General features: G+C 37.6%; 1 protein-coding gene across 2 annotated transcripts in view; it reads left to right on the top strand.

The window, feature by feature from the left end:
* Positions 1–17,064: 17,064 nt before the first annotated feature.
* Positions 17,065–23,313, top strand: part of LOC121732381 (keratin, type I cytoskeletal 9-like) — a 31,502-nt gene continuing 25,253 nt past the window's right edge. The window contains exon 1 of one of the 2 annotated variants that reach the window (XM_042122247.1): positions 17,065–17,277. The gene's annotated coding sequence lies outside the window, so the exon portion shown is untranslated. The remainder of the gene's footprint in view (positions 17,278–23,313) is intronic. The other variant, XM_042122248.1, reaches the window with a different exon arrangement.

Raw genomic sequence — 23,313 nt, 5'->3', positions numbered from 1 at the left:
ATCCGACATGATGCTCGTGCATCGCGGTATGATCGGCGGTTTCTGCCCCCCGTCATCCAGGGTCGAGTTTGACGCAAAGAGCTTGCCCAGAAGATCGGCTTTGTCCTTTGCGTCCTGGGCCAACGATCCATTTCCTACGTGTAGGGATGGTAGGGTTGGCTTGCAAAAATTTCCTTCAATAGCTTTGGCCAGAGACCAGAATGCACGGGTTCCCGAGGGGAGGCACTCAAGTCTCTTGCCAATTCTATTGACGTGCTGTTGCTTTGCCCGAGTAATCTCTTTCTTGAGGGACCTAGAGGCAAGGTTGTACTCCTTTTTATATGTGCTGGTATTTAAATCCCGAGCAGACACTGCGTTGGCCCAGGATTGGTAAGCCTCCTGCTTCCGGCGAGAAGCTTTTTTGGGGAATGAACCAAACCAGGGACGAAATCTGCCGCCAGTTGGCACTACAGAGGTCGGAATGAAAAGTTCCATCCCCTGCATCACCACATCGGCAACAGAGTTGGCAGTGTTGTCGGGATCATCCGGCAAGAAGCACACGTGCCCCCAAGGATAGGATGCAAAAAACGACCGCATCCCATCCCAGTCTGCTGACTTGTAGTGCCACACACGACGGTATTTAACAGCGCGCTGTCTTAACACCGTCGTAAGTGGCACAGAACTCCTAACTCCTTAATATTATCTTAATCTTGGTAGATGTTTACAAGCCTACCCCAATTTATTTGACAAACTACTACAAAAGAAAGTCGACGGCTCCTGTATCTGGGTGTTGTGGTCTAAGTTCCAACCTAACCTAACCTACTTTTGGACTTTCTAGATTGTGTTTGTTTTGTTTTGGCGGGGGGCTGCGCCCCACCGTCCCCGTCCCCCCCCCCCCTCCCCTTCGGTATCCGTGGCTGAGTAGTTAAGTAAGACCCACTCATCATAGCCTTGTGATGCCTTAAAAATACTTCGTAAACATCAGAAAACAGATAATCTTATCTGAAGATTACGAAAATCTCAAATGCGAATTTCTTCTAAACGGTTCTTTCTTCTATCGATTGGTATAATAAAAAGGGGTAGTCATAGGGGGTTGTATTTTTGTCGTCAAAATTTTTCTAAGTATTTTCGCCATACTAACGAGGTTCGTATATCGGCCTGTATCTGGCCGGGGGTTGATTTTTGAGAAAAGTTTATTTGAGCTTTCTTACTCCCCTTGGCGCCCCCTATCGATTGGTGTATTCAAAAGGGGTGGTTATAAGAGATTGAATTTTTTCGTCCAAATTTTTTTAAGTATTTTCTCCGTGCTAACGAGGGTCACATTTCGGCCTGTCTTTCGACAGGGGTTGATTTTTGAGAAAAGTTTATCTGAGCTTTTTTGCTCCCCTTGGCCCTATCGATTGGTATATTCAAAAAGGGTAGGTAGTTATAAGAGGTTAAAATTTTGACGAAAAATTTTTCTAAGTATTTTTTCCATAGTGCCCCGTTTCCTTCCAACCCGAATGTGTGCCTTACGCTCTGGAGTAAAGGTTGAATTTGTTACTTATGTTCAATTTTGTGGTACTTGAAATATTATGTATTTTGAAACAACATTAAGTATATTTTTTTTATATTAAAATCGCTTTGAAATATACCAAATAAATAAGGACATAACGTGATGACTGATGATATTTTATGGTGTTGTGTGTATATTGTATCCATATACAACCATGTGAGTTGTGACATTGGAGACCCTAACATGGTAGTGATGATGATGATGATGATGAATGTAATTTGCATAGTAGCATATGCTTTCAGTTCTTAAAACAACGCCTAAACCCCCAAACTTGTATCTATAAGGAATCCCGAGTTCTCTTAGTATCTTCGGAACCATAGTATGCCTTGGTGCAAAATCTTGCGTTTTGGTAGCATATGCTTAGGATGCTTCTCATAAAACTAAAATGACTATATGTTTCCATATAAATTTTGAGGAGTTCCCTCGATTACTCATGGATCCCATCATCAGATCACCACTTTTGTGAAAATGGGACCAAATTGGAGTGAAACCTAATATAACAAAATAAAAATTTTGAAAATCGGTTCACATACGGCGGAGTAGTGGTCGAACATACAAAAATAAAAAAATAAAAATAAAAAAAAATATCCACAGCCGAATATATAAACTCCTTGTTTTTTGGAAGTCGGTTAAAAAGAGGAACTAGGTATAATGATTATAAAAATAAGTATTTTGAGCAAATTTAGGTTTTATCAATGCCTTTTTAAATATTAAAAAATATTAAAGAAAAGACAGCAAACTTCGAAGATCCAAGCAAAAATGTGTCTAAAACAAGGTTTTTTGTAAAAAAGAAATTATCGAGCATTTTTTCAGTAATCGTGTTATCGTCTTGAGCATTTAATGTTCATGAACTGACTTGTGTAAAAAAAAACAGTTTTCTAGACCTTACAGATTTTGAGATCTAGGTTTAAGTATGTAGTCAAGTTAGGGTCAGGTGCATTCTTAACATAATAATTTTGATCTGTAATGTCTGGCACATTTGACCTGAATCATGAATAATAATAATAAAAAAATGAATGATAGAGAAGTAGAGACCGTTAGTTAATAGAACCATGAGGCGTTACTTTGCGGAAATGCATTGCTTAAAATTGAGTATATCATTATTTTTAGCAATATTCCGCGAAAAAAAACCCAACCTTCCTCCTTTTCCACACTGTCTATGCGAAATGATGCGAAAATTGAAAATCGAGAATCAAGAAATTCCGTAACGAAAAACCCCTAACTCAGTTCAGCAGACTTCGGCACGGTGTTTGTGTGCGAGCGACTTGACGTATGCGAATTTTAATTGCATAATGTGGTAAAAAATGCTATGCAATAGCTTTGCCGCGGCAGTCCCCGAGTGCCACACATTTTTAGGGTTTCGTACTCAAAGGGTAAAAACGGGACCCTATTACTAAGACTTCGATGTATCTGTTTGTCTGTCTCCAGGCTGTAACTCAAGAACCGTAATGGCTAGAGAGATTAAATTGTCACAGATTATGTATTTCTGTTGCCGCTATAACAACAAATACTAAAAACAAAATAAATAAAATATTTAAGGGGGGCTCCCATACAACAAACGTGATTTTTAGCCAATTTTGCTCGATATAAATGATGACAATAGATAGGCACCTGAAATATTTACAAAATACTCAATTGTATATAAATAAAATAAATAATAAAGGGGTCTCCCATACAAAAACACAATTTTTTGCATATTTTCCTCTATAACGGTACGGAACCCTTCGTGCGCGAGTCCGACTCACACTTGGCCAATTATTATTTTCTACCTCTAAGGGAGTGCAATAGCGGATCAAAGTTAATGCTATTTTAAAAAACAAAATGTTTGCCCCGATCACACTACCATTTTCATTGACACAAAATATTTTTTGGAATAACGTGGACATTTTTAATAACAAAATGCCGTACATCTGTGAATGCGACAGGCGCCACGCATCAGTGGCACAGTCCAATATGTGCAGGTTATTACGAAAAATGCGGATTTCACGTACTTTTAATACCATAGATCAGTGAACAAACGGACATTTTAAGCATCGACGAAAGAGGAATATATTTTTTTATATAAAATAAGATGGCAAACGAGAAAATGGGTTGCCTGATGGAAAGCAACTAACGTTGCCCATGGACGCTCGCAACATTAGAAGAGCGCGCGCTCTTTTGTAACGGCTGTGGTCGCGCGTAACCTAAAATTTTTATACGTGGGAGAGCCATGCTTCGGCACGAATGGGCCGGCTCGACCGGAGAAATACCACGTTCTCACAGAAAACCGGCGTGAAACAGCGCTTGCGCTGCGTTTCGCCGAGTGAGTGAGTTTACCGGAGGCCCAATTCACTTTCCTATCCTCCCCTATTCCCTTCCCTTCCCATCCCTACCCTCCCCTATTACCCTATTCCCTCTTAAAAGGCCGGCAGCGCACCTGCAGCTCTTCTGATGCTGCGAGTGTCCATGGGCGACGGAAGTTGCTTTTCATCAGGTGACCCGTTTGCCCCCTTCTTTCATTTCAATTCAATTGGAGAAACTAAAGGCTTTTGATTCAACATTATTTATTACTTCATAAATATAACTATTACTCTTTTTAAGAGTAATCAATTCATCCAGAAAATTGAATGCATTTTTGGTAAAAACTTAGTTCCAAAAAACCGTTAACTCAAAGTATCGTGTGTGAACAGCGGCAGAAAGAGTGGTCGGAATTTTCTAATCCTAATTCTGATCTTTTCTTCATCTTGTAATGTATTGCAATAAGTGAAATAATACTTGATGTTATCGGTCATCGAAGACTTAGTTTTATAAAATATTATAACATATAATTAGTCTCAATTATATAAAAACTACATAATATAAAATAATACGAGAGTCGCGTGGAGTCTTTTCGACGCCGGTGCCGCGACCAAAACAATTGAGTTTCATGCTGCAAAGGGGGTGTTGAGCAACTAAGAGAACAAGCTATAGAGAGAATGATACGGATTTAACGAGAAATATCGATAATATCAGCGAAAATGTATTGGAGGGAGACGATTCGATGCCACGCGACCGCTTAAAGGTTAATAGGGAATACGCTCTCTTCTTGAAGGTTGGCAGGTCGTGTGGTTCCAGAAATAATGATTGAAAATGCTCAATCTTTGAAATTGTTATAGTATTGTACCTTGTTTACTATCTAAGAAATAGGGTTTTTTAAGTTTATGACTTGTGCCGGCTGTAGAATACGAAATGCCTTGTTGGACAGGTCTTTCTTACCAACCACCTGCCACCCCCGGTGGAACATACAGGGTGTAACAAAACCAAGTGATAATAATATAATACTCCCCACACCGGTTTCGGTGACGGTGGCCAGTTGCATTGAAGTTAGGCCTGTTACGCAGGAGTAATTTTATAGTGCCCAAGTGTGTGCGCAGTACACAAGAGCACTCTCTATTCCTTTCACTCTCATAACCCAATGGGACGGAAGACCGACACGGCTGGCGAGAGATCAGGCGCAGGACCGACTTTTTACATGCCCGTCCGACGCATGGATCACCTTACTTGTTAGACAATCAGGTGATCAGGCGACGCATTGATACTATGGCGCACACATACAAGCCGCGCGCGGTGCCTTTGTATGAAGATATTAACTTACTTCCCCTCCTTTTACTATAACGGAGGCGTTAAGTTCTCTCAAGCGATAATACTTTAGGGTGTGTATGGGTATAAAGAGTTCGAGTATCAAAGTAACAGCGCTGAAAATGTAACTTTTTTTAAACTTTTGTGTGGAAAAATTCATGATGCTGCACTGGGATTGCCAGTACAAGTTTCAAATTAAATTTGCGCTTTTAGCGCTGCTATTTTCACAGTGAACTCTATACAAGGGACATACACACCCTAAAGTGTCACTTAGTTTTATGTGATCTGTATGCTCCACCTTGGGTGGCAGGTGGTTGGCAGTGACAGATTAACCCTTAATAAAATTAAGCAATTGCCTAGGGCATCACGTCTGAGGGGCACCAGAAAAAAAACTGTACTTAGGGCATCATATAGAATATAGGGGGCTGGGGGGCCCACAGCATTGATTGCTTAGGGCATCAAGTAGTCTTAATCCTTCACTAAGGTAAGAAAGACTCGGAAAATTATTGTCAGTTTTTAAAAACAAGAGCAAAAAAACTTTATAAAAATATTAAAATTGTATGAAATTCTGTGTCCAGTCTCTGCTGTTATTTTTATTATAATAGTCTAACCTACTATACAAAGAATATTTGGCCAGACCCAGACACGTATTTTTGGGCTTGTAAAGGTCTATAATATAATAAACTTGTATTACAGCTCGCCAAAAATGAGCACAATTCTCAAATACTTTTAATATAAGTGTAAATAATGACGCGGCGGGTGAATTAAAAGTAATGGTGCCCTAATTTCTCATGAGGATAGCTGTGTACAGCTTAAACCAGCTATTCCCAACCTGCAATCCGCCGGGACTTTCAGTGGCCCGTGTGTAGTTAAATAATTTTAAATTTCACCCCCACCGGCAAAATAGTGCAAATAGGTCGTGAAAGTCGTGAAAATTATTGCCACTTTTGAATAGCTAATAATTTTAACGAACATTCATATTTTAACCCTAACAATTTTTGGTTGCGGCCCGCGACGCGACGCCAAGATCAAAACGTGTTTGAGGCCCGTGTAAAAAAAGATTGGGTACCCCTGGCTTAAACTATGCCCCGACAGCTCGCACCTCCACAGTTTTATCTCGAAATATGCTTTGTTTTTAATGAATTAAATGTTTCAAATGTAATAAAACTATTTTACGGCAGAATCAAAATGTATTTTAATTAGGTGTTTATCATTTCTACGAGTATTTTTTTTTTTATGAAATAAGGGGTCAAACGAGCAAACGGGTCACCTGATGGAAAGCAACTTCCGTCGCCCATGGACACTCGCAGCATCAGAAGAGCTGCAGGTGCGTTGCCGGCCTTTTAAGAGGGAATAGGTTAATAGGTAAGGGGAGGGTATGGATGGGAAGGGAAGGGAATAGGGGAGGGTAGGGAAGGGAATAGGGTAGGGGATTGGGCCTCCGGTAAACTCACTCACTCAGCGAAACACAGCGCAAGCGCTGTTTCACGCCGGTTTTCTGTGAGGACGTGGTATTTCTCCGGTCGAGCCGGCCCATTCGTGCCGAAGCATGGCTCTCCCACGTCAAAATTACACGTCAAGTCACGTATATTATATATTTTTACTTTAAATATTCGTTTCGTTACGTTCTTTATACATACAATTAAACTAATTAATTAACAATTAAAACTAACTTATGTATCACTAATGCATTACGTAGGTATATAAAAGTAACTAGGCTACTTTTTATAAAATATTTAATATTAAATTATTAAAATAAGTTATATTCCTTGGGAAAAGTGATTGTGTTACTATGAAAGCTTAAAAGTTTCGATAATTTTATTACTATTAAATTATTTTATCATGTACTTATGCTTAGTTTTTGAGGTTTCATAACAGGAGTCCACTAAAGCTTTTGATTGGCTGATACGAACACGAATACGAACCAATCAACAGTACTATTGAAAAGATAAACTCCTGTCAAAATCATCGCTAAGCACACGCAAAGTGTACCCCTGGGAGCCCTGGGGTACCGTAAAGCCTTTTTAGGGGCTCTGCACGAATACTAGCCATAATGAGAAAATAACGTTAATGGAATCAGGCGTTACTTTGCGGAAATCCATAGTTTAAATTTAGTTTGTTATTATTTTTAGCAATATTCCGCGAAAACAACTTCCACCTTTAAGTAAATAAGTGAGTGTACGCATAGGCATGCGTACAGCACCTCCCTCCTCCCACACTGCCTATGCGTACACTCGCATGCAAGAACTTCGCCCCAACACCGGAGCATCCTCAGGATGTGCGGTCACATCCTGAGGATGCTCCGGTGTTGGGGCGAAACGCGCGTCGAGGTTTTCAACCTGCATGGTGGTGAGGGGCCTTGCACGGATTTGCCAACATTATTGCTTGTGTGGTGGTGGTGTTTGCAAGTTCTTGCATGCGAGTGTACGCATAGGCAGTGTGGGAATAGGGAGGTGCTGTACGCATGCCTATGCGTACACTCACTCATTTACTTAAAGGTGGAAGTTGTTTTCGCGGAATATTGCTAAAAATAATAACAAACTAAATTTAGAGAAAATAACGCTTTGCTATGAATCAGTATTCCAATATCTTTTTTATGAAATCCATTACGCATCAAGAAAGTCTACGCATCCATTAAAAATGAACTACGGAATGCACTGGAATGCACAATGCACATACCTTTTTCTTTTTTTTTGGGGTTCCAAATTTTACTTTTCAAAGGGGTTCCAAATAACTAATGGTGGCCCCATCTACCGCATGACAAAAATGTATTCCTAGTGCTTCTGGTGTTTTCTTTTAACTTGTGACGGCACTTACGGCCATTCCCAATATTTGATCTATCTCTGGTTTTGCCCTACTAGAGATAGGAATAGCTCACAATTGACATAAAATATATGTCTCCAATGTCTAATGTGAGCTATTCCTATCTCTAGTAAGGCAAAACCAGAGATAGATCAAATATTGGGAACGGCCTTTAGGCTGGTATAGGTAAATGGTCAGTACTTAAGATGTGACCCGGTCTCAAGACGCGATTAAGCTCTGTGATTGGTCAAAATTTTGACAGCCAACAAATCACAGAGCCAGAACCGTGTCTTGAGACCGAGATGCATCCTGAGTACTGACTATTTATACCGGCCTTAAAAATGCAACCCGTTGTTCTTTTTGTTAGAAGACAGCCAAGTATGAAAAGCCTCCCAAATTTTCCATCACACCACGGTAAACTACAAATATTTTCCCCTACTACAGCCAAAGTTTCAACTTCTAGATACAAATATTACAAGATGAAATAATCGGGACGCGTTCGCGCCACTTTGCATATCAAACACTTTCTTTGTAACAAAGTTCCTCTTGAATAAATGGAAATTGTTTCTGGTAGGAAATTATATGTGGAAAATTACACGTGGCGATCGAATTTGTACTTACGCCGGAGGTGACAAGGGTGGTTTTCGTGGTGCATATTGATGTGGGAGCAATAATATGAGATTGCTCTATCGACACAAGTTGGACGCAGAGTGACGGGCACTTAGATATGCTGCGACAGTGTCCTTACGTATTTTAACGCTACCAGCAGCCTTTATTCCCGAAACTGATATCAAACTGATATCAGATTTTTGACACTTTAGAGTAGACATCTAAAATATGAAGAAATAGAATGTCTAAAGTGTTAAAAATCTGATATCAGATTGATATCGTTTCGTGTTTTGAGAAAGTTTGCGTTTGTGATACGGCAAGACACCTAAACGTTGGCACAATTTATCATTTAAGTAGTAAAAAAACGGGTTTACCGTATACCTTATAGAATTATATTAATAATTACTTAGCTAATTAAAAATTTAAACTGTTTTAGAATCCATACAAATTTTATAAATGCGAAAGTGTGTCTGTCTGTCTGTCTATTACCTATTTGCTGAAATTTGGCATGGAGATACATTGAGACCCGGGAAAGGACATAATATTATAGGATATTTACGGTTTTGACGGTTCCCGCGCGATAAACTAATTTTGGCACAACGGAGTTGCGGGCGTCATCTAGTCAACAATAAATACATTGTAGCATATAGGTACCCACTTTATAACATTATACAGTCAGATGAACAAGATGTAAATCTTATATCTTTAAACGACCAATTCTTGTATATCGGCTCCATCCCCTTTCATGAAATTTAGTATATAGGGGGTTTCGGGGGCGAAAAATCGATCTAGCGAGGAATCATTTTTAGAAAATGTCTTTTTATTCGTGTTTTATCGATAATCGATAAACTGAAAAATATGACTCTTCCTGACATCTATTGACGAATAATAGTACTATTATGTCCGCAACTAATTGTTTTAACGACCAGCAGATGGCGTTATTAAGTAACACGAAGTCAATGAGTGTTTGCTATACCGAGCTAAGCTCGGTCATCCAGGTACTTTATTTAAATTGAGATAAGTACGTGCATCAAATAAATTAAAGTAATTATTAAGTAGAAATACCTAAATAAATAAAGACGCATCCCTATAACATCAAAGAAATTCGAAAGTACCTACTTACCTATCATACGAAAGTTTTACTTTGCGTACTACGAATAATAAAAACTAAGGAATCGTAACTCCCATACTATTACCGTTTTAAATTTGGTTCCTTTTGATCTGTCATGTAACGTCAGCCTAGTACCGCTCAAGGTCACCTAAATATTGGAAATGTATTGAAATGTGTACCTGGTACACTTTTTTGACAAGTATTGTGGAGCATGTTTTTTGACGGAGTTACTTTTCCTTAGTTTTTTTTTTTATTTATTTTTTTTAATGAAATAAGGGGGCAAACGAGCAAACGGGTCACCTGATGGAAAGCAACTTCCGTCGCCCATGGACACTCGCAGCATCAGAAGAGCTGCAAGTGCGTTGCCGGCCTTTTAAGAGGGAATAGGGAAATAGGGGAGGGTAGGGAAGGGAAGGGAAAAGTTGAGGGTAGGGAAGGGAAAAGGGTAGGGGTTAGGGGATTGGGCCTCCGGTAAACTCACTCACTCGGCGAAACACAGCGCAAGCGCTGTTTCACGCCGGTTTTCTATGAGAACGTGGTATTTCTCCGGTCGAGCCGGCCCATTCGTGCCGAAGCATGGCTCTCCCACGTATAATTTCGTTTTCGTAGTTTGCGTAGGTATATTTGCTCTTCAACAGGCATTGAAGTTATTAAAGCGCATTACGTATATAAAAATGTCCACACACCACAGCACTTTATTCTCCATGTTTTTCGTGAGTGTCTCTCCATCGCTGAAAACTTTCATATTTTCCAGTAAAATAATTGCGATTAATGCTTCGTTGCAAGTATATTAAGTTATCAACTTGGATGGCAATGTTGTAATTTCATTCGAGCAAACCCACTGCAGCCGGCGGATGGATTCAGGGTTCCGTATATAAACAATGAATTCAATACTAATATTAACTCTTTACTTTCTTTACACGTAGTAGAAAAATACTCGATCTGTGTCTGAACTCTGAACGTTGTACGATTTCTAAAATTCGCTTACTAATAAAAATATTTCCACAACGCATAACAAAATATAGTAATTACTAGCTGTTGCCCGCGACTTCGTCCGCGTCAGCAAAATGTGATAACAAAGATAGTAAAAAAGAGAAAAAAAAATCCCCTTTTTAAGGTTCCTTTATAAAAAAGTGAAATAATATATCCTCCTCCTTTTCAGAAGTCGGTTAAAAAGTAGCCTAAGTTATCCTTTACTACATCAGCTATGTGCCTAAAAAAGTCCCGTCAAAATCACTCCAGCCATTTCGGAGATTAGCCGGAACAAACAGACAGACAGACAGACAGACAGACAGACAGACAGACAGACAGACAGACAGACAGACAGACAGACAGACATACAGACAAAAATTGTAAAAAATGTTGTTTTGGTGTCTGTACCCTATATACATTCATATGCATTTAGTAAAAAACGGTTCTTTCAATATTACAAACAAACACTCCAATTTTATTTATAAAAAACTAGCTGTCCCGGTGAACTTCGTGTCACTTTAAAACCTTCCCTGGACTTCTACAAATATTTTAAGACTAAAATTAGCCCAACCCGTTCAAGCCATTTTCGAGTTTTAGTGTTACTAACATAATTGAAAATCCATTTTTATATATTTGACTTTTAAGTATTATCACAAATCTTTTGTATGGGAGTATAGAAAAGTGTTGTTTTTAGACTTTTTCAGGAATTTTTTTTTTTACAATTTTTCTCTCCGTAAGAACCATCCTCGTACTTCAAGGAAGGAAAAAATGCCGTCTTCATACCCATACGGATGCCCGAATCGGCAATTTGTATGGGTATGAAGACGGATTTTTTTGAGTTCCCAGCATTGTTCTCATAGAAAAAGTTGTTCATTTTGACGGACTCGTTTGATGGTTTCAAGGATACCTAACGATGTTTACACTAACATCTTGTATAGTTATTCGCTATGCAAATATTTTTATTACACACATTATCATCATCCCGTCATGCAAGATAATAATTATTCCATTTGCCATCAGGCAAAAACTTAGTAGAGTAAATAAAAGTAGAGCTACCTTTTAAAAATTGGTACAACACGTTTACTCAATCGAAACAGTCTATGTAAATACTGTACGACCTATTTTTCGGTAAGTAAATTCAATTTGTCGGGAACTTTTTACGTAAAATCGTTAAATCTTATTCTCATTGTGTTTTTACCTTTATTACAAAAATAGATAATTTACAAGAGCGTCATGGTTACTAGAATAAAAAACTAGGCTGTGTAGCCCGTGGCCTAGGGTGGCAGATATCGTACATGGGGCTGCGGATTTCCGCAAAAAAAAATGTTCTACGGAACCCTAACTATTTAGTAAGGGTTCCCTAGAACAATTTTTTTTATTACTATCATGCTCATTTTTGTGGGTAGCTTCAATTTGATAAGACGAACAACATCTTTATCTGCAAAAAATCTCGAAAGTGGTAGCTAACAGAGATAGAAAGGATTTCATACTTTGTACTATTAACCTATCAATATACAAAAAATCTGCTGGCTATGGGTTCTGTTTTAGGGTTGGTTGACTACGGAACCCTACAACGGAACCCTAACCAGCTGTTTTTTTGTATACAGATACGTTAATAGTTACATTAAAAAGTAACATTGTCCTACAAATACAGCAATCCATATTTTAGGACCATCAAGTCAAAGTATGAAATACTTTTATATCTCTGTTAGCTACCACTTTCAAGATTTTTCGCAGATAAAAATGTTGTCCATCTTATCAAAATGAAGTTACTCACAAAAAATTTGCTTGATAATAATAAAAACAAAATTTGTTCTATATGCCAGACACAGATAGGCAGATCTTGTATAATCTATACTCTATTCTATATTATCTATTCTATATCTATCTATACAATATAATATTATAAAACAAAGTCGCTTTTTTCCCTCATGTCCCTTTGTTCCCTTTAATCTTTAAAACTACGCAACGGATTTTGATGATTTTTTAAGTGTTAGATAGCCCATTTATTGAGGAAGGCTATAGGCTATATTTTATGACGCTACGCTAAGACTAATAGGAGCGAAGAAATAGAGGAAAATGTGGAAAAAACGGGGAAAATTATTTGAAAGGGCGGGCCGCTAGTTAATCTATATTGTTATATTTTTGTAAGAGTCTAAAATATGTACAAAAACGACCTTTCCATTCGCAGACGAGATCTAAAAAGGTCATCCACTTGTATGTTACGTTAAGTTACAAAATAAAATTAGAGCTATCTTTCAAAAATTGGTATTATATCTATGGATAATATCTATGGACGCTTCACACCACGTCAGTCTGGCCCCGTGCTAAGTACCTAAAGGACTTGTGTTACAGGTACCAGACAACGGAAATATATTTAATACTTTTATACTATACATATATTTAAGATTTTTATTATATCATACACATATTTAATACACATCCAGACCCGGGAACATTGAAAACTTTTTGTTCCGTCGGCGGGATTCGAACCCGCGACCCCCGGCTTGAGCTACCGATGCGCTCACCACTGAGCCACAGAGGTCGTTTACTTAAAATATAAGGTTTGTGTGTCTATGTATATTATTTTAAATACGTACGACCTATTTTTTCGGTGAGTAAATTCAATTTGTCTGAAACTCTTAACGTAAACTCGTTAAATCTTATTCTTATTGTGTATATTATAATTTACAAGAGCCTTCCTTACTAATATTATAAATGCCGCGGCCTACAGTGTGTCCCAGGCAAGCGGCAGATTTCGTGCATGGGTCGGTGGATATAACATCATAAAAAATATAAATCCTGGATCAAGATTCCTAAAAATTAAAAAAGTGCAGAACCCACTTCTGTAGGCGCATCGCACTTCGCCGCTTTGAATTCTTTGCTTCACTTGACACAGGCTGAACTTCGTGACACTATAACTTGTTTATTCACCTACTCAAAGCCCGTACTTTTCTCAAAAACCGAAACGCTAAGAAAATACGAGCTCCTCAGTCTCTTTGTATCGTCAGTTATAATAGTTGCGAAGAACGTGTACGGAATATTAGTTTAGTTTCTGGGTTATTTTGTGCTCCAGCGGCCGCGGGTTATGAGATTGCGAAATTAATAAGCTCCGTATAAATAGTTTGTTTTTTGGTTGATACGTTTTTAATATAGCGCTTTATTAATGTTTATCGGTCTGTTAGCCCAGTAGCATAGTAAAAGAAGGGGAAGTAAGTGATCTTCATACAAAGGCACCGCACGCGGCTTGTATGTGTGCGCCATAGTATCAATGCGTCGCCACGTACGGCATACAACCAAATCTCGGCGGTGCCAGCCTCTAATACTGGCCGAATGAAAGAAAAGAAAAAAAATGAAATGAATGAAAATGAAGATAACTTACTTCCCCTTCTTTTTCTATGCCAGTAGGGTTAGTTCAGCCTTGTATGGGAAGCTGAAATTAGTTATAGTCAGAAATTTTTTTGCACCAGTGCTTAGAGGAGGTCACAAATAGCTTTTACGAGAACGATAAGGACTTTTGATCCTTATCATTTTGTTAAAAAAATAAAATAAAGGAGATAAAATAAAGGAGATTTGTTAAAAAAAAAATAGAGGAGATAGCTAAAAAAAGAATGGACCTTCAAACCAATATGGCGGCTAACGCACTTGTCGGATTTGGTTGAGTTTTTGAATTTAAGCTATTTGTACTATTATCTTCGTATCGTATTATGTATACAGGGTGTAACAAAAATAAGTGATAATAATTTAGGGTGTGTACGTGTTCCTTGTAGAGAGTTCACTGTGAAAGTAGTAGCGCTGAAAGACCAAATTTTTTTTCACTTTTGTATGGGCAAGGGCCCGAGCGTCACGAGTTTCCCCATACAAAAGTGAAAAAAAAATTATGTCTTTCAGCGCTGCTACTTTCACAGTGAACTCTCTACAAGGAATACATACACACCCTAAAGTATTATCACTTATTTTTGTTACACCCTGTATATTCTGGGCTCTACTGGGGTATGTGGAAAGTTTTAATGGTTTTTGTTTGCTAGTGACTCCTGTCATACCTATCAAAGGGTACCCCGATATGTACAACTGTGATAAGTACAACTTTAGCTATGCCTACTTTGATACAGGCGCGGTCCGAGGGGGGGGTGTCACAGGGGACATGACGCTCCCACACTTGATAGCAGGCGCGGTCCGAAGGGGGGGGGGGGGTCACAGGGGACATGACCCCCCCAAAATCTAATGTAAAATTGAAAAATCTCAAAATCTTGCTAAATAATACAAGAAAATTTCTAGATATCCCCTAACCACTTCGTCCGACCTTAAGACAGCTGCTGTGAACCCAGAACCGTCCGAGGGTGCAGTTAAAAAAATAGTGAAGTGACTACTGAGTGACCCCCCCCCCCAAATTTGAGGCTGCGACCGCGCCTGCTTGATAGTTGATAAACTAGTTGTTGACAGTACCAGCCTGCCTTGTGCCTAGCATAATTACGCCAACGAGATATCTCACTCTCGAGATAATTAAAAACTACGTCTCATAATGTCAAAATCTCAACATTATCTCGCCAAAACTCTATAAAATGTGTTATTTCGATTATAGATCTACGCGAGAAAAAATGTTTGTCATGCTAGGGTCAATAGAGATGAAGAGACAAACCATCAAACATCGAGAAAACATGTAGAGTGAGATATCTCGTTGGCGTATGCTAGGCAGGCTGGTTTTGTCATTATAATAGTTCTCAAGTGTCTGCGGAGTACACAAGATCACTTGCTCTCGTCTTTTACTATCATAAGTCATAACCCAGTGGGACGACTGACACAACTAGCAAAAATTAGACACAGTGCCGTATTTTACATGTCGATTCGACGCATGGATTTTGTGGATTTTATCTACTTTTTTCGAAATTTCATACGAAACCAAAACTTTGAAGTCAAGAGCTGCGCTTTACGCTACCCGACCAAGCAGCTCTTGAGTTATTATTTTTCAATAGCTCGATTGGTCGGACCCTGTAGTCGGACCAATCGAGCTATTGAAAAAAATTACTTAACTAGGCTTCTAAATAATTACTATAACAAACAAACAATTAGGTAGGTACCTACAACATGGTAAGTATAAAAGGTCCCCATGAATCATGATAAGCTACGGAGTTGCCTTTCCTTTGATAGTTATTAGCTTATAAGTTTTGAATAACATACATGTTACGAGGCAAAGTTTAAAATTAATCCCCTTCGTCAAAAGTTCTTGCTCTAACAAATTCAATTAATTATTCATATTAGGCAACCAAGACGGAAAAAATGATAATTATTAATTTTGAACATTTTGTATCAAAATATGATACCCAGTTTACGAACCCAAAAACGATACTAGACTTCTTATAACCTAACCTCCAGCCTCCAGGCTAACAGACCTGGATTAGATCGTCAGTTGTGACTGTGGGTATTGAGGCTGTCCATGAACAACGCGATGATAATCGCTTTCCTTAAGTGTAAGTGATTCGGTTGCTACTTTGAAGACATTGATGTACTTATATAAATTGAGTATTAAAAAATAAAAAGACAGAGTGAGCGCAGCTGTGATGACTGCTGACCTATAGCGTTTTCGGCATTTAGAACTGCCCCGGCTCCGGCCCCCGGCCCGGGGCAGAGCTGCAGGCAGAGCAGGCCGAATGGATACGAAAATAGCCGAACAAAACCGGTGATCCACGAAACACTTAGACTTTTAAACATTTTTTAAATAAAATAAGGGGGCAAACAAGCAAACGGGTCACCTGATGGAAAGCAACTACCGTCGCCCATGATGGACACTCGCAAGACCAGAAGAGCTGCAGGTGCGTTGCCGGCCTTTTAAGAGGGAATATGCTCTCTTCTTGAAGGTTTGCAGGTCGTATAGGTCCGGAAATACTGCTGGCAACAGTTTGTTCCAGAGTTCTACTGTGCGCGGCAGAGTTACGCGAAAAACACATGGTAGAAGACTGCCACTCATGAAGGTGATGAGGATGGTATATTTTTCGCGTGGATCGATGGCGAAAAGTTGCAGGAGGTATGAGTCTGAACAATAATTTTCCCCAAAGCACTCCCCGTGATACAACCGATAGAGGATGCAGAGTGAAGCTACATCTCGGCGTAATTCCAAGGGGTCCAGCCTGTTTGAATCATTATCGCAGTCAACAATTATTCGAGCAACGATATAATATTGTGATTTGTAAACTGTATTCGGCTATTTTTTATTATTTCGTATCCATTAATAGTTTGTCAGTGCAAGCCATAATGACTTTTAAAAAATACTAACGTCAAAAGTTTTGTAAATGTCAAATTGCTTAGACTCTTGACAGATGTCAGTTGGATTAAAAATGTGTTCCTTTATTTGACTTGTAGTAGTACGTTCGAATTGACGTGATTTGATTGGCTACTGGGACGTCAGATCACCTGAACAATAAACTGGGGACAATACAAAAACGTCTTTCAAGTCAGCTGTCTAATTTGCACAGTCGCAGTGATACAATAAATTTATTGTGGTTTTGATTATAAATCTAGTTTTAACACAAGAAACTGACCTTGTGGTCGTATGTTATTTATTTTTTGTATCAAACAGTTACTACAATATATTAGATGTCAGTGAAAAACACAACAAACTGCCAATAGTGTTTTCGTGAGAAGATTATTATTACAGGTGAGATATTTACAATTTTTTCTAGATTTATGTGGACTATTTTATTACTCATAAGGAAATTATACGGAGCAGTAATTAAATCTTAGATTTCACAGAAAAAACCCGTCCGGGATGACGTCAACTCTTTAATGTAAACAATTTACTTTAACCTATAAACTATTACTGTGTTTCCATTATATTAAGGAGACTTCAGACTTCTTACATTCTCTAGTCTATATTACATTTAACTCTAAAAGCTGGTAAACATAATACCTATTGTAATAATTCATTTTTATTACTATCACAAAGACAATGTTGAGATAATGAAAGTTACTTCAGGTGAAAATACAAAAAAAATCCCTTTTAAATTAAAGCAATCATTAAAATTTCTTCAGAGAATTGCAAATATTAAGTTTACATTTATATCTTCGTATTACAAATATTTTGTACTTACAAATGATAACTGTAAACATTCATAACAAAAACAAGCATTGATTAATAAGCTGACTATAAATTGTGTGAAAACAACAGTAGAACAATAACAACTCGTCGATTCATTTGCTTCCTCAATAAAATGTCTAAGAATAAGCATGTCTAGATTGGCTTTATCCTGTGTTTTAAATTGAATACTCTATTTCAAATCAAGAAACCTGAACATATGAATTTGCTATTGCTATTGCTATTGAACCTGACCCTATTTATTTATTGAATATCTCACATCTTGAATTATAGATGTCCATACTGAGTTATTTCACATTATGTTCAAAATAATGTAGCTGAGTTAATCAAAAGTCTAGCCAAGCAGACTATGTATTTTACTCAACTGCACAGAGGTGTATGTTTGTAAAGTTTTTATATTATGTTGTGCTTAAATTAATATTTCTGGGCACTCTCTAGAGCAGTGTTTCCCAACCTTTTTCTGCCACGGACCCCTAGGAAATCATGTACAGTTTTAGGGACCCCCTTAATAAAATAAACAGTAAAATAAAAATAAAAATAAAATAAAATTTATTAGACACTACATAAAAATCAAGTGAGGTGAAGCGCCTGCTACCCTATATAGGTTAGGAAACCTGTAGTTAGGGCTAGCAGTCTCTTTTCCCCTAAATACAGAACATACAATTTTTATACAGTATTAGCAATAGTTCCTTAATTACAATAATATGTTATAAACTTATGTATTCTAAATGGCACAGATTTTGACTCAGTATAGTTATGATTTTATCTATTTACCTTTTATAATTTAATACAATTAAATATTTACCTTATTTTATCTTAGTTTTAAAATTACATAATAATATGGATGTGGAAGAGTAGACAGAGTTTGTGGGTCTGTGAGTATTATGTGCAATTATTATTGAGGAGTGGTTACTTTATTGTATTATGTAGATATAATTTTAAAAAATAATTCGAGTATGCAAGTTCCATTATACCATGAAATTTTCAGTTTCATCATAGGACATTTTGTGAAGATAGGTACGAATGAGATTTTTGCAGGTGGAAAAGGTTGTTTCATATATTGGTACATTTAGGTTAATTTTATTGTAGAGGTAAGGGCCTAGATAGAAGAAGAAACGTTTGGTGAATGATACCCTTGGTTTTGGAATCTGACATATTTTATCTTTGCGTCGCTTGCTGAGTTCTACAAAAGCGGTCTTTCTATGTTGTAAGAGTACTGTATGAGAAATAAATAACTGACGAATGTTAAGGACGTTAAATTTTTCATACAGAAGAGAAGTTGGGAAACGTATTGGCTGATAGGTAGCAACCTTTAGGATGGCTCGGTGGGCGATTTCTAGAGGCCTGAGTATGGTTTTTGCTGAACCACCCCAGGAGGTGATACAATATGTGATTACAGGTAGACACAGGGCGTAATAAACTTTGCGAATTATTAACTGGTTCGCAACATGTCGCAAGGTTTTAAATATATAAATTAATTTTCGCACACGGGCAACCAAAGTATTTATGTGGCTTTTAAAGTTTAGGAATTGGTCGATATTAACTCCTAAGTATTTAATGTTATTAACTGACTCCAATTTCTGACAGTCACATGAAGTTTGGGTTGAATTCGGTTGAGGGACGCAGCAGTGAGATTTTATTGTGAGCGGAGATGTTGGACGGGATTTCGAACTGACGGAATATACTATGAATTTTGTTTTAGTAGTGTTAAGTGTTAGGGTATTGGACTGGAGCCATGAGGAGGTCATTGAAAAGCCATATTGTGCTGTTTGTTCTAGATCCTTCCAGGTATCTGCGACAAAGGTGAGTGCGGTATCGTCCGCGTAGCAGGTCACTTTAGCATTGGGTATTTTGAGGTTACACAAGTCGTTTATGAACACGAGAAATAATGTAGGCCCTAATATGCTGCCTTGTGGAACGCCGTAGCGTATTGGAAGTTCATCACTCCTGTGCCCGCCGATACTGACAAGTTGAGAACGATCCATTAGGTAACTTTTGAAAAGTTTAAGCTGTTGGCCCCTAACACCCAAGATCTCAAGTTTTTTTAGGAGTAAGGCTATAGGAACGGTGTCAAACGCTTTCGTTAGGTCGATAAATATAGTTAAAACCTTCTTATTTAGGTTTAATTTATCAACCACAAAATCAAGCAATTCGTGAACAGCATTACTGGTAGATTTTTGGCGTCTAAAACCAAATTGATATTTAGATAAGAGTTTAAACCTTTCGAGATAATTAACCAAACGTTTGTTAATGAGTTTTTCAAGGACTTTGGATAGGGCAGTCAAGATGGCAATAGGACGATAGTTGTTTGGCAGAGACTTGTCTCCCCCTTTGTATATGGGATGTATAACTGCTTTTTTAAAAGCAGTGGGAAACACCCCTGTGTCAAAGCAGAGGTTAAACAGGTGACAAAGAATGGGGGCCAGAATAACAGAATACCTTTTAAGAAAAGAGGAAGTAATACCATCCCATCCGGCAGCTGCGTTTGTTCTTAATGAATTAATAGTACCAATAATTTCGTCTGTATCCGTGTGTTCAAGAGTAAAGGAAGAGCAAGTGGATACTGAGAAGGATGACTTAGTATTACTTTCATTTTGGGTCTGCATCATGACAGGTATGTTGTCGGCAAGATTTTTTCCTATATTAACAAAGAATTTATTTATATTGTTACAGGATGCAGTAATCGTGGAAGAGGTATCTAGGAGATCCAAAGAGGGGTTTGTTGGTTTTGTCGAGTTAGTAACTTGTCTGATGGTATCCCATAGTAATTTTGGATTGTTACTCGCTTTTGAAATTTGATATGCGTCATGGGTCCTCTTGCACCTTAGTAATATTTTTGTGCAAAATTTTCGATATCGCTTGTATGAGTTGATAAGGGCTTCATTATTTGGTGACTTTTTACATTTCTTGTGCAATGCGTCTCGATGTTTTATACAGCGTAGGAGACCGGGAGTAATCCACGGTTTTAAAATCTTTTTGTGACTCGGTTTTTGTTTAAATATTGTTAAATAGTGTTTAAAAATCTGAATATGTATGGTCCAGAGATGACACCGCGGACCCAGGTTGGGAAACACTGCTCTAGAGCGTTCATAGCTCATCATTCAATTTTGTATCACTTCTCTCCTAATATAAGAAACTTTCCTTGGAAATCTAAAAATATTTCAAGACTAGAATTAGCCAAATCAGTTCAGCCAATCTTGAAATTTTAGCGAGACAAAAATGCCAGATCAATTCTTTTCTTGGGAAAAGACTTAACAAATTGGGGCACTATTATGGTATTTGTTTTCTTTTTTAACATGTTTCTAATTTGCATTTTCATATGAATAAAGATATATTTTCATGTATTAAATAAACAATGGGATTTCTAACACCTACAGATATGTTTGATGCAAAGATATCTTTAAAATAAAAAGGTTAAAGATATATAATAATTTATTATGTTGATTTTGCTTTAATATGATAGTAATGCCACTGGTTAATGCCACTAGTGTTAAGAACAGCAGTAAAAAAGTTTAAAACACTTATAAAAAAGTTTTTATAATTAACATTTTATTGTGCTTTATTAAACATGGTTTTTCTTCACAAATAACTTATATACCTAACTGTTATATTAAATGTGCAACTGAACTTCATTTATAAAGTATTATAGGTCATAAAAACGTCTAGCTTTGTGAGGAAATACTTCCTTTTGAGTAGTAAATGCCCAGTGCCCGACATTATGGCGCTCTGCCAGCGACAGTTTGCTAATATCGCGGTAGACGAACAGATATAAGTCACGTTTTGCCAAAATGTTCAAAATAATGTGCAGCAAATGAGGCTGCCATGGATGCGAGTAAACGCTACGTACTGCCACAGTATATATATAAAAGACCACCTTCATACTAGAACGTGCTTGATCGGCATATGCACACATAAGCGTGATTTTAGGTACTTAACCTAAGAGAGAAAATTAGCAATTTGTCTCTGATTTGACCGACTTCAAAGACTGATTCAAAGAAATGTATTGTGATTAGTTCATGACAAAATAATTTGTACAGCAAGCAATTATATTTAAGATTTTGTGATACACTGGCGTGTCCAAAATATATTTTGTCGCGTCACGTTTGCCACAGTGGCAAACATACTATAGGTTCGCCATCTCTGGCATATAGTTAAGACTAGATGACGCCCGCAACTCCGTTGCGCCTAAATTCGTTTATTGCGCGGGAACCGTACATTTTTTCGGGATAAAAACTATCCTATGTCCCTTCTCGGGACTCAAAGTATCTCCATGCCAAATTTCAGCAAAATCGGTTCAGCGGTTTGAGCGTGAAGAGGTAACAGACAGACAGACACACTTTCGCATTTATAATATTAGTACGGAAGTATGTATAGTATGGATGCGTACATAGAGTTTATGACCAAGTTGAGTAGTTTGAGAAGTTTATTAGAGTTTGCAGTTGGTCGGTAATATGTTCGCTTTGAGTAATACCAGGTATGCCTACAATTTGTGTCTGACTGTCTCTAACTGTAATTTCTTCTTCTTCACGATTTTTTTACTACTCTATATTGATGAAATATACAACGTGTATCAAAACTAAGTGAAAGTTCTTTAGGGTGTGTGTATGTGTCCCTTATATAGAGTTAACCACTGTGAACGTAGCAGCGCCGAAAGAGCAACTTTTTGTTTGATTTGTATTTTGTATAGGCAAGCGCAACCGCGTCATGAATTTGGTGGAAAAAAGTTACACTTTCAATGCTGCTATTTTCACAGTGAACTCTTTATAGGGAACCCATACTCACCCTAAAGTATTATCATTTATCACTTAGTTTTGTTGCATTCTGTATAATCTAATTTACTTGCCATTAGTATTTACAACTCACTCACTGTATCTAGTCTACACTATTTATCGAAATAACAACAATATCTCCATCATTTCTCCGTACAAATATTCGTCATCAACCCGCGTTTCATAGTTCATACAACTCCCAAGAACAGTTTGCGCCAACCGAAAACATTTTCGTTTCACAGAATTGTGCATATGTAAGCAAAACTAAAAGCGATCTAGGAAGGTTTCGTATATTTTACACTAGTCGCATGGAACTCTGATTTCGGCGTAAATTCACGAACGCGACACTTATTCTAGTATTCCGAACAATACGTGCATTTGTAAAACATGAGCATTGAGCATGCATTATATGCGAATATAATGTTATTGCCTTTGTATTCTCTGTTAAAATTATCTTGGTCTTGATGTACTTAAACAAAATTGAAGGTAATTTAAATTTTTAAGTACGTATTAACTAAGTCTTCTAGCTGATTTTTGGGCTAACAATGTATGGGAAACTAGTAGTTCCTGAGATTAGCGCGTTCAAACAAACAAACTCTTCCACTTTATAATATTAGTATAGATATGTATGGGACATTAAACTTACCTAAATATAATTTACTAGCTGTTGCCCGCGACTTCGTCCGCGTCCACATCAAAGTGAAGAAGTATCAGAAGTAACATAGGATAATTTTCTTAAATAAATATTATCCTATGTTACTTCTGATACTTCCAAGAGTATGGTATCAAAGTGCCATGATGATTCGTCAAGTAGTTTTTGCGTAAAGGG

The sequence above is a fragment of the Aricia agestis genome, chromosome 12, assembly GCF_905147365.1.
Source record: "Aricia agestis chromosome 12, ilAriAges1.1, whole genome shotgun sequence".
NCBI lineage: Eukaryota > Metazoa > Arthropoda > Insecta > Lepidoptera > Lycaenidae > Aricia > Aricia agestis.
The sequence above is the reverse complement of the archived record's forward strand: the minus strand, read 5'-3'. Positions and strand labels throughout refer to the sequence as shown.